Source organism: Sebastes umbrosus, chromosome 21 (assembly GCF_015220745.1).
Source record: "Sebastes umbrosus isolate fSebUmb1 chromosome 21, fSebUmb1.pri, whole genome shotgun sequence".
Taxonomy (NCBI): domain Eukaryota; kingdom Metazoa; phylum Chordata; class Actinopteri; order Perciformes; family Sebastidae; genus Sebastes; species Sebastes umbrosus.
Genome location: NC_051289.1, coordinates 5,821,800 through 5,832,875, shown reverse-complemented (window position 1 = coordinate 5,832,875; position 11,076 = coordinate 5,821,800).

Sequence of the window (11,076 nt, the reverse complement as noted above, 5' to 3'; positions counted from 1 at the left end):
TTGGCTAATCAAACCTCTCCTCAGGAAACTTGTGCAAGAAAGGGATTTAAACCTGAACTCTCTATAAACACATGTGTTGGTTGACAAAGATGCTCCAACCACTTCACCTTATACGTTTGAAGCTGATTGAATACAGACTGTCAGGTCTTCTGTCCTTCAGCTAACGCAGAAGCACACTCGATGTTTCTAAACACTTCGACTGTGTTTTGGATCCTGGCAAAATCTTTTTTTAATCATGAAGAGGAGACACATTAATCAACACGTTCTCATCTCAACTCGTCACATACCGCAGCTTCTCACGACATTTCATTTTCGGCAACAAAACCACTTAGTTAGGTTTAGGAAGAACTACATGGTTGAGCTTAAATCTACTATGTTTGTATAGTGAAAGTGACACTGGACGTTGTGAACAGGGGACACGAACAAACAGCTGATTGTAACATAACACACGAGACATAAACAGCGATCTCCTGGATGAAAGCCTTGTATGTGTTTGTTGAAAAAATCTGAGAATTTCTGAGATAAAAGTTGTAACTTTACAAGAAAACAATTCATCAGTGTGACCAGTTCACTGCAATGTCTCTTCAAAGTCTGGGTGCTTATGATAATATAGTTCTAGGCTAAAATCATGTGTTTCCTTATTGCTAAATCTGACTGCAAAGTATAATTTGATTTGATCAGGTCATCCACTGCAGGCGTAAAACACAGCAAGCAGCGCCGAGGTTGAACTAGCCTTGCAAAGTGAAGCGATGTGGTTCCTTGACATGAAAAAACAATCAATTTTTTTCCGAGTTTTCTGTTTTTTCTCTCGTTAATTTTTACTTTAATCTCAGACAATTTCAGACAATTTTTTCTCACAAATTTCTGACTAGAATTTCAGAGAATATTCAAGTTTTTTATCATAAATTTGTGAGTGTTTCTCGTAAATTTAAGACTTTAATCTCAGAATTTTCTGAGTTTTATTCTTGCAAATCTATGACTTTATAATTTCAGAGAATATTCAAGCTTTTTCCTCATGAATATGTGAGTTTTTCTCAAAAATATACAACTTTAATCTCAGAGAATTTCTAATTTTTTTCACGTTAATTTATGATCTAAATTGTTTTATATCATATTTCAATTTTTTCTCATAAATTTGTGAGTTTTTTTTTTGTAAATTTCCGACTTTAATCTCAGAAATATTACCCCCCTCGACGCCGCTGGCCCTAATTTGCCATTGTAGATTAAAGATTGGAGACTGAAGGATTTGTAATTTTAAATATAGCTGATGTATGGATGGGTTTTTCATATTGTGTATATAGTGAGTCTATGTGTGTATCTTTTTCTCCCTCTTCATATCGAGTATTGATCAGAATCTTCCTCCTGTCCTTATCTGCTCCATTTTGTCTTTGACGTCAGCCATGTGTGCACCTTCACTTTCCCTCCATTTTAGTCGTCTCGCTGCACAGCGGCGCTGCTGAAATCATTTCTTCACAACACCTCTGGGCTCCTCACCTCCCTGGGGTGAGGTGAGCCCTGCTGTCATCATCTTCGCTCTGCTCGTCTGCGGGTTGAACATTTCCCTCTCTTATCTGCAGCGTCTGACGAGGCCTGAACAGCCGTCAGAGAGACAGCATTTTAAATCTGGCTCATCGAGGCAAACATCCTCCAACAGAGCCTTTCTGCTGTCTGTACGAGTGTCTGACTTCATCCGACACTTCTGTAAAACGGTGAGAGCAACACAACACGCTAAATATTATTTCTGTTATTAGCCAATATTCTTGTTTTTCAAAGCAGCGAAGCAATCGCTTCTCAAGTATCGCCTGTCAATCAAATGATGTGCAATATTGTGCAATCTCCACCTCAGTTTCTCTGTTCTCTTGTACTCCTCTTCTATTTATTCCACCCAAACAATGTGGCTGCTGCTGCTTCTGGTAACATGAAAAGAAATATTTCCTGTGCACCAGAGGACTTCTCCCAGGAAAGACCGACCCAACAGCGAGTCTACAAGCTGACACAGATACCAGCCTGACATTTATTAACAGGATTGATTGTCATTTTATGTCATTTTTGTCTTGATAAATTATTATTCTGTTTTGATTCTTTGTGTTTTGATGGTTTGAAGGTAAGTAAAGTGTATTTAATATAGCACCTTTCATAGAACAAGATCACAAAGTGCTTCACAACAATAAAAATATATAAAAAAATAAGACAATAAAAACAGTAAAAGAAACAAATAAAACAAAAACAGTGGTAAAGGCTTTTTGTATTTGTGGAAATGTGTGGAGGTTTGTTTAATTAAAGGAAAGATATTCATTCCAACAACTCATCAACAACATGAATTATTGGGTTTGAAACAAATTAGGTTTAATTATCATATCTCTTGCCGTCGGTTCTTTCAGTTATGATAATCTTGTGCTCTCCAAGGTAATTGTTGAACTCCATGACATCACCAAAAAAAAAGCCCAAAACCTCACATCTACAGCATGGTTTCATTCAAAACCCAAGAAGAAGAGCTGCTGTGTTTAGTATTCATTATTAAGAGGAGGAGATGGTCCGTACGGCCGTTGGAGTACGACATTATGAGACCAATGTGTGAGATGCATGAAGACATAAAGGTTTTTGTCTGAACTTCCACACTTCCTCCACCAGTAGCTCCTCAAAGTTCTCCATTTTCTCTCCGCCCATCCGTGTTCGCGTAGTTATAAAATGTGCACACATTAAATACTTCCAAACACTGCCAGCAAAAGTGTTAATTACTCAAATTCTTTCATCTTCATCTTACATGTTTCAGGATGTTGCAACATGACCAACGTAATACTAACTACAAAACGTAAAAGCCTTGAACCACCTCCCCTTTAGTCTACAGTCCTCCACGTTGTCTTCCTCCTCAGCTCATCCACCTCCTGGATCCCCAACGGTCCGCCAACCTGCTCACCCCGGTCGGGACGACGGAGTCTCCCTCTCTTCCTCTGAGACTTCCTCTCATCAACAAGCACCTCACGTCCGTCTCTTTCTCTCCTGAATCATAGACCTCGCTGCCTTGCTGCTCTCCTCCTCTGCTAACACTGAGAACGCTGCTGCCTTGTTACACAAATGTATGAATAACATTTCCCTTTGTCCTGATCCTTCGTACGACATCTCTGGCTGCTTGTAATGTTGGCATTGATTACTACTGAAAATGCAATGTAAGCAAGTCTGACTTAATATGCTTGAAATGCCCTGCTAAGAAAAGAAGAAAAATACAAACATGGTTCTTCTGACTGAAATATGAATGCAAATAGAAGCTGAACAGAGTCGTGACTTTTCGTATTGTTAGAACGAATCGGCGGTGAGAGATAAGGAGCATCATTTATTTCTCTTTTTATACATTCTGGGAGGTTTTGCTGAGCGTGCATGTTCTTACTCAGCACCTTTTGCATTCACACGCTTATTTACATTTGTACTCTCCCTATAGCGCTATACAGATATCCACCGGCTGCCGCTGAAAGGATCCAACAACCGGGACTCGCTGTGCTCGAGGGGACGTCCGCAGCAGCTGTTTGGAGGGAGAAGGAACAACAACAGAAGTTTGTTGGCTATAGGTTATTCCAGGGAATCAACACAGTGACCACAAGCCAATCATTGTTCAGCTGTATAGAGAAAGAGAAACTCATCAAACCTGGACCGAACCGTGAACATCAGTTAACCAAGGTGACCGGCCGAGATGATGAGATCTGAAATCTCTGGTTTGAAATAGAAAATGATGAAACAACTTTTCCTCTGTGCATCATAAAAGCTGAGAGAGAAAACAAACACCAATAAGATCTTATCAACCCAGTCGAGCCACATATTTAGTCTTATGATCTTGTTTTTCATATTAAAAAAACACAATCTGCCAGCAAGAGGAAATACTTCCATGTTTATACTTTCAAGTGTCGACATCTAGGAAATCAAAAACTAGCTTTAAAGCCCCTAAAGGCTTAAATCTTTCTCTGTAACATCAAACATTGAAGACTAAAGAGCAACAATTAAAGTTAAACTTTTGGGAAAAAAACAGCCTCGGTTATTATTTATGAAGAGTTTAACTGTCACAAAGGCTTTCTGTTTGGTTTTGCCCATTCTGCCTCTCTGGCTGTTTCTCATTTCCTGATATTGTGCCTCCCCGTCTCCTCACTCCTCCGGCTCGTGACCCGTAAATCAACCTCAGTGCTCCATCTTTACGGACGTCCCAGTTCCTAAAATGCATCTCGAGGAGCGAGGAGGCTTGCCGGAGGAGCTATAAGCGAGGATACACACAGCTGGAATAATCTCAAACCATGGCAGAACTCTACAAATGTTTATTTTTCATTCATCGGTTGTAGTTATTTAAGATGATCAAACTTTCTGCCCTTCACCGTTTGCGTAGCGCCTCGTAAGGCGCCGTTCTCACCGCATTCCTTAATGACATTAAGGCTGCGTCCTAAGTCACATACTACGCACTACATACTCAATAGGTGTTCTATTGTTTTGTGTGAATAAACACTAGCATGTATCCTTTCAGACGCACTGAGCAGTAATTTACGTCGTCACTTCCTGAGAGCCTCTTTGCCGGATGGAGACGTGTAACCATGGTAACCCGAGCCAGCCTCATGGTACCAAAACGACGATTCGTGAGAATCAAATTCTGAATGAATTTAAAAACTATAAAGTGGAGTCTTACTGTATACTTACAGTTAAATCAAAGTGTTATTGATGTTACAGAGCTGTCCGTCAACGTCTGTTATGAACGTTGTCGTCACTACCGCATTGCATTGTGGGATATTTATGCCACCGTAGTGTCCCACGTTTCATACTAAGGTTTCTAAGGACATACTAAAATATCTCACATACTGTTTTAGCTACTAAATAGCATGTTACTGTGGAATTACGGACGCAAATACACCTTGATATTACATGTGTTTATTATTGAATGAAGGCTTCATCCAATTCAACTGCTATAATGGTGACATGATGTTTACAGCTGCTGACGGCAAATTATTATATCAATAATCTCTTACATTCTAATTTGCTAAATCCGACATCTGTTCATTCTTGTCACATTATGCCACGTGAAGTGAAATAGTAAAAGTAAATACAGCTGACAGAGATCATAAAATACAGCAGTATAACAAAACAATGGACAGCTGATGCAGCTGTGCCACATGTGTCATGTTTAATGGATGTCGCTTTGAAATGACGACTCCGAGGTGAGGATGTCTCATTACTTAAATGCCTTTTGCCTCGACTCCTCTGTCCTCCTTCACCCTGCTTCGCTCGCATATGCAGGGGCTAAGACGCGAGGAGCGAAGTCGAGGAAAGGAATCGAGGACGTACAAACGGGAAATAGGAAAGGCCTCTCTATCTCTCCTTCAAGCCACTTCCTCTGCATCTCTACTATACTCATTCTCCACTGGTCCACCAGATGGACCCAGTCTTCCCTCATCCTGGTCACCTGACTCACACGTCCTCCTGCTCACCTGTGTCTTATTTCCCAATCACCCTGTCAGTACATATACCAGCCCTCTTTTCTCCCAGTCAGCTGCCAGATAGTGTGTTTCTTTCCAGCCACCTGAACCCTTTATCCTGCTTGCAACCATATATCTTCACTTAAATAAATCACTGCCTCACACTCACCTGCCTGACACCCTAACACCCAGTTAATCTGCTTCATCAGGGCCATGTGGCTGTTGTTTGATCAGATTTGACTGACGGTGGCAGCAAAACCAGCAGCCAACCTGACAATTATCATCAGGTTTTAGTTCAAATGAAGCTAAACTCTGATTAGTGCAGGAAAATATCACCTCTGTCCAGCTGAGCTTTGGCCGCTTCAAAACAGTGAGAAAACCAAGGACAAAAACACAAACACAGAAATCTTTCCTTTGAAATAAAACTAATAAAAACTGTCACCAGTCTGGTCGCATATTGCAGTGTGCAAGCCAGAATCCTTCTACCCACAATACTCTGCATGGCAGATATATGAGCAAGAGGGTCAAAGTTCTAGGCGCAATGTTGATGATGAAGTAGTCTGTCCCAACTGTAGGCATACTGCTTGCAACAGTACGTTCTTTGTAAGAGCAGCTGCAGTACTAAAAGTAAAAAGAAAAGTTTGTGATTTGGAATGTACCCTGGGTTTCTAGACCTTTTTAAAGTTTTAAACCTGTATATAAGAAGTGGACGTAGTCACCGTGACGTCACCTATTGGTTTGTGGACTACAGTTTTGAAGCATCAGGTTCAGCATCCGTCACCATCTCGGTTTTTGATCGTCCCCATCTTGGTATTTTGCAACCAGAGGGGACACGAGAGGGTGGAGCTAAGTACAACCAAACACTGAATAAGACATTTTTAGGCGACCAAAATATAACAATTAACTTTCAAGAACTGAAAACACACTGTGAAAAGGTAAAGTTCTATAAGACGAAAACACAGACAACACCCAGACCAGACAACCTCTTCAACCCGTCAATCACAAGGTAGCTCCGCCCTAAAGCATCCCCTGCTTTATGGTCTATTTGACTCTAAATGGGACCATAATTTACTAAATGAACATCACGCTGTATTGAAGCAGACTTGAAACTAGCGACTAAGACCATAAACTCATGTCTCCAATGTTTACTGAGGTAATAAATCAATTGAGAAGTAGGCTCATTTTCTCATAGACTTCTATACAATCAGACTTCTTTTTGCAACCAGAGGAGTCGCCCCCTGCTGGCTGTTAGAAAGATTGCAAGTTTAAGGCACTTCCACACTGGCTTCACTTCTCAGACCTGGAGGTTGCTAACTGCTGCATGAAAAAAAGTGTTTTATTTACAATATATTACCACATTCTTACATACAGACATTTTATTTTTATGCAACTCAACCTTAAACCCTCTCAGTACCTTTGATATAGGCGACACGACACATTGTGAAATTCACACTGAAGTTTGCTCGTCTGCGAGTCGATGTATCAGCTAGGCTGTGCAATATTTTATCACAAAAATCTCTATTTTTTTTGGTATTGTCAAGCCCAAACATAAGGCAGTGATTAATAATGCATAAGCTCTAGTTACAACCTCGAATATGACATATATTTGAGTAAATATAGAGCCAGGACCATGAGGCCAACTCTATAATGCTGTAAACAGAGTATATTTGCACCACTTTCTCTCTGTGTTTGTGCTCATATGTGTGTGAAAAACAAAGAGACAGTGACATAGAGGCAGGCAGAAATAAGTGCGATGTGTTTTTAGCCGGTGACATCTGATGGAGGAGGAGGGGATGAACAGATGTACTTTGTTCATGCGTCTGACAGGCGTACGAGAAAGCTCTCTCCCCTCTCCACGTCTCTGACAAGCGAGCACACTCTCCCCTCCAGATCTCCTCTGAGCCGTACACCTCTTCTCCTCCCTCTGCTGTCCCTCAGCCACAAACCGGCCCTCAGCACCCGCAGGTGGGACCTCACCGGCGACTGGAGCCAACGTGCCCGGGATCCCATTAAAAAAGCAGCTCTGCGTGCCGTGTTCTCTCAAGTGTAAAGCCTATTTCATTCCCTACAAGCCAAACAGCTTGCAGTGGCTTGACGCTCGGGTGGTTTGTTGCAGATGGAAAACAGAGCAGCAGAGGTTTGGGTTTGGTTGGGATCCAGATACAGTTTGTGGCGTGGAGTCAACGGGTTTCTTGATTCGCGGCTATAAGCTCTCAGTGGTCAGTCCCAAGCTTTGCCCTGTCCTAAAGCCAAGTTTGAGATTCTTGAATGTTTTTTTTTGGTGTCATTTAAGTTTTTATTTAAATTTGGGGTTAGTCAAACATCATGTGAAGAAGAAAAAAAAAAAAAAACATACAAACACATCAATTTAAACAATATCACCAGGTTTAATAAAGATACATAAAAGAAAAAAACATACATACATGTTATAGACGCTCTGCCGTGTCATATTTTAAAGTTGTCACCAGAACAATTTAAGAATGATGTTAAATGTTTGTTTTTATATCTCCCCAATGTTTTCCTTATGGATTATCTCTGTAAATTGATTACCAATAATGAGTTTTTATTGATGATATATTAATGAGAATCTTAATTCTATTTCATCACTTTGTCTACTTGCATATATGGATGTTTGCAAGTGTGTGTAATCATCTATCTGTCTTTACCATCCTTATTAATAATTGATTCTCTTTTTATAATTGATTAAGGTATGCACTGGAGAGCACTGATCAAGCCCCTCTGAGGGTTTTTTGCACCTCTCCATCACATTCGAGTCGTTTATGTAATGTCAACTTGTACCTTTTTTTTATACGTATGTGTAAACAAATAAAATCTAAATCAATGCACCTATTTCTATCTTTTATATAATTCCCAAAACATTCCCAGACTTGTAAAAAAATCCCTTTTATTATCATTTAAGTTATCGAGATTCTTGAATGTTAAGAACAAATTTTGGATAAAACCTCAAAATGCTTTTTGAAAAAGAAAACCTTTGATAAATCATGATGATTGTTGCTTTACCGCATTTCAAAATGAAAATGTGGTAGATTTATTATAACACCTGATATATGTTGGAATGTTATTAAAAGGTTTAAAACTACAATTAACCATACTCTCCAAAAACACAACAGCATCAGTCACAACAAGTGATTATTTTCGTTACCAATTGATCTGTTAACTAGGTTTTGGGTAAGCAATTAATTTAATCTATGAAACGTAAAAAAGAAAATAGTGAAAATACCCCCTCGATTATCAAAATTGTTTCATTGTCCTTAATCGACCAGTTAATTGATTAATTAATTGAACACTTGACTTGAATAAATAAGTGTTTATTCTTATTTTATTGTTTTTCATTGGTGCTTTATATATATTTATATCATATTTATAAATACACCTATCTTTTCACATTTACCTTTACCTTTATTTGTCCACCTGTTGTCCTTGTCCCTAGCTGTTATTTCTATTTAAGTGCACACATGCTTGGCAAATAAATCTAATTCTGTTTAATCAACTTTCAGCTCTAGTTGTTGGTTCAAATTCTTAAAACAAACCACAGTATGTGTATGTTTTGCTAATCGTCTCTCAGAAGTAAAGGTGGAAGTAGTGTGACATTATTGTGTCCGATATGAAAGCCAAAGTCAGCCATGACCACCTCAATCTTAACCTTAACCTTACACAAGCACTTTTAGTTGCCTGTATGTAATCAAACCTTATTACCACAGAGGTGGCAGAACTGAACATTTTCATATGAATCACTTTGACAAATGAGAAATGAATCATTGAAGGTATGAGGACTGAAGTTGATTTATGATGTTGGCAAATCCCCAAGAACACACTTACTGATTTGTCTTCTATTGTTAACGTTATATTCAATAAATCGTGTGCTTTCGGGAGATTCTCGCCTGGTCTTGATGATTTACAGGTGAGAAGACATCTCGGCATTTAGATACATCTTGATTAAGTTTGATTGAAGAGTGAACCTTTTTGGATGTATAAGAAAATTGTTACTTCAACACGTAGCAGATGTTGAAATAGTGAAAACAATGCAACCTATTCTACCTTTCAACCAATTTATCCTGGACACCTTGATGTCTTCTCACCTGCAAAACAAAGTCCAATTTAGTATCACTAGATTTAAAGCAGGAAATCTCTAAATCTAATGTTGAGTTTCTGAGTTTTTTCCCAGGCAAAGATGTAGCAGACACTGGGGTTGGATCTTTAAAATTCAGTTTCTTCTCTGACCTTGATGCAAAGACGGCAGAATACCAAACTTCCTGTGTTTCTGAGGATAAAGGAGACAGGGGGGAAAAGAACAGTAAATCAGCTTTCCTCGCTGAGACTACTTTAACTGTGGCTGACACTTTAACTCAGCGAGGAGCCTCTTAATCAAGACATCTCACCTTTACCCGCGGTGTTAAGAACAACACATGTAAGAGCTTTAATGAAATTATAACGGGCTTAATCACAACTGTTCTAAAAACACTTCTGCAAAAAACACCAGTTCTTGTAAAACGAGAATAAAAGCTATATTTATTAAAGGTGCTGAAGTTGATATTCAGAGCATTAATACAGCAGCTAACAACTATTTGCTATATGTAAAGATATAGAGGAGTAATGTCTACCTGAGCAGAGAATGAAGTCACTCTGTGTGTGTTGTAATCAGAGCTTCTCCGTGCTTTGTTGACATAGCCAATCCAGTCATGTGTGCTTTTAGTGCATGTTAGCGTGCCCCACTGGTAGCTCACGACCGCCGCTCTGCCCTGCACTCATAGTCACGAAATTTAATCTATTTGATTCATGTACATAAACACAAATTTCCCTTTTTTCGTGATGCTCGGCACGACTTTCAACAAAGTATTTTTCATGCATTTTTCATGCATTTTCCTACAAATGCCCAGCAACACATGATGTTCGTGTCAATTTCTGCTCCAGTGTTTTCAAAATAAAACTACTCAGGTTTAGGAAAAGATCAACTTGATTAGGTTTAGGCAGCAAACGTCAATGATTTTATAGGTGCTTCTTCTGTGGAAAAATTCCCCGAGCGTGGGTTTGATCTGACCTTCGGAGGGACAGCCCATCGATCAAACAGTAAATCACACTGACGGCAGCACAGTAGCAGCAAGAAGTCCCTGAGTTCAACACTGAAGCGAAATATACTGATTCACATGAGATAAGTCTGCAGGCGCCAGAGAGCGTGAGGAGAATATTTGCTCAACCGGACTCTGGTCTGAGGAGCAAACTTTAATCATAATTTGAATCTTGGCTGTCTAACTTGCTGGCAAAATGCCTTTAAAGACATTAAAGGATGATTCAAACAACTGCTGTAAGAAAAGACATTCATTTTTGAAGAGGTTTCAATGACAAGTCAATGACAAAATGGGTTTCAGTAAAGATAATTTTATGAGTAAATATAAGTTTGTAGCGTTATTTAGCCTCCTTTGCATGGTTGGTACCAATGGATTCCTTAGGTTTTCTAGTTTCATATGATACCAGTATCTTCACTCTAGCTTTAAAACTGAGCCCGCTACAATCTAAAGATCACAAGTTGCGTTAATGCGTTAAATAAATTAGTGGTGTTAAAATTAATTTGCATTAACTTTGACAGCCCTCATCAATATATACCCTTTTCAGG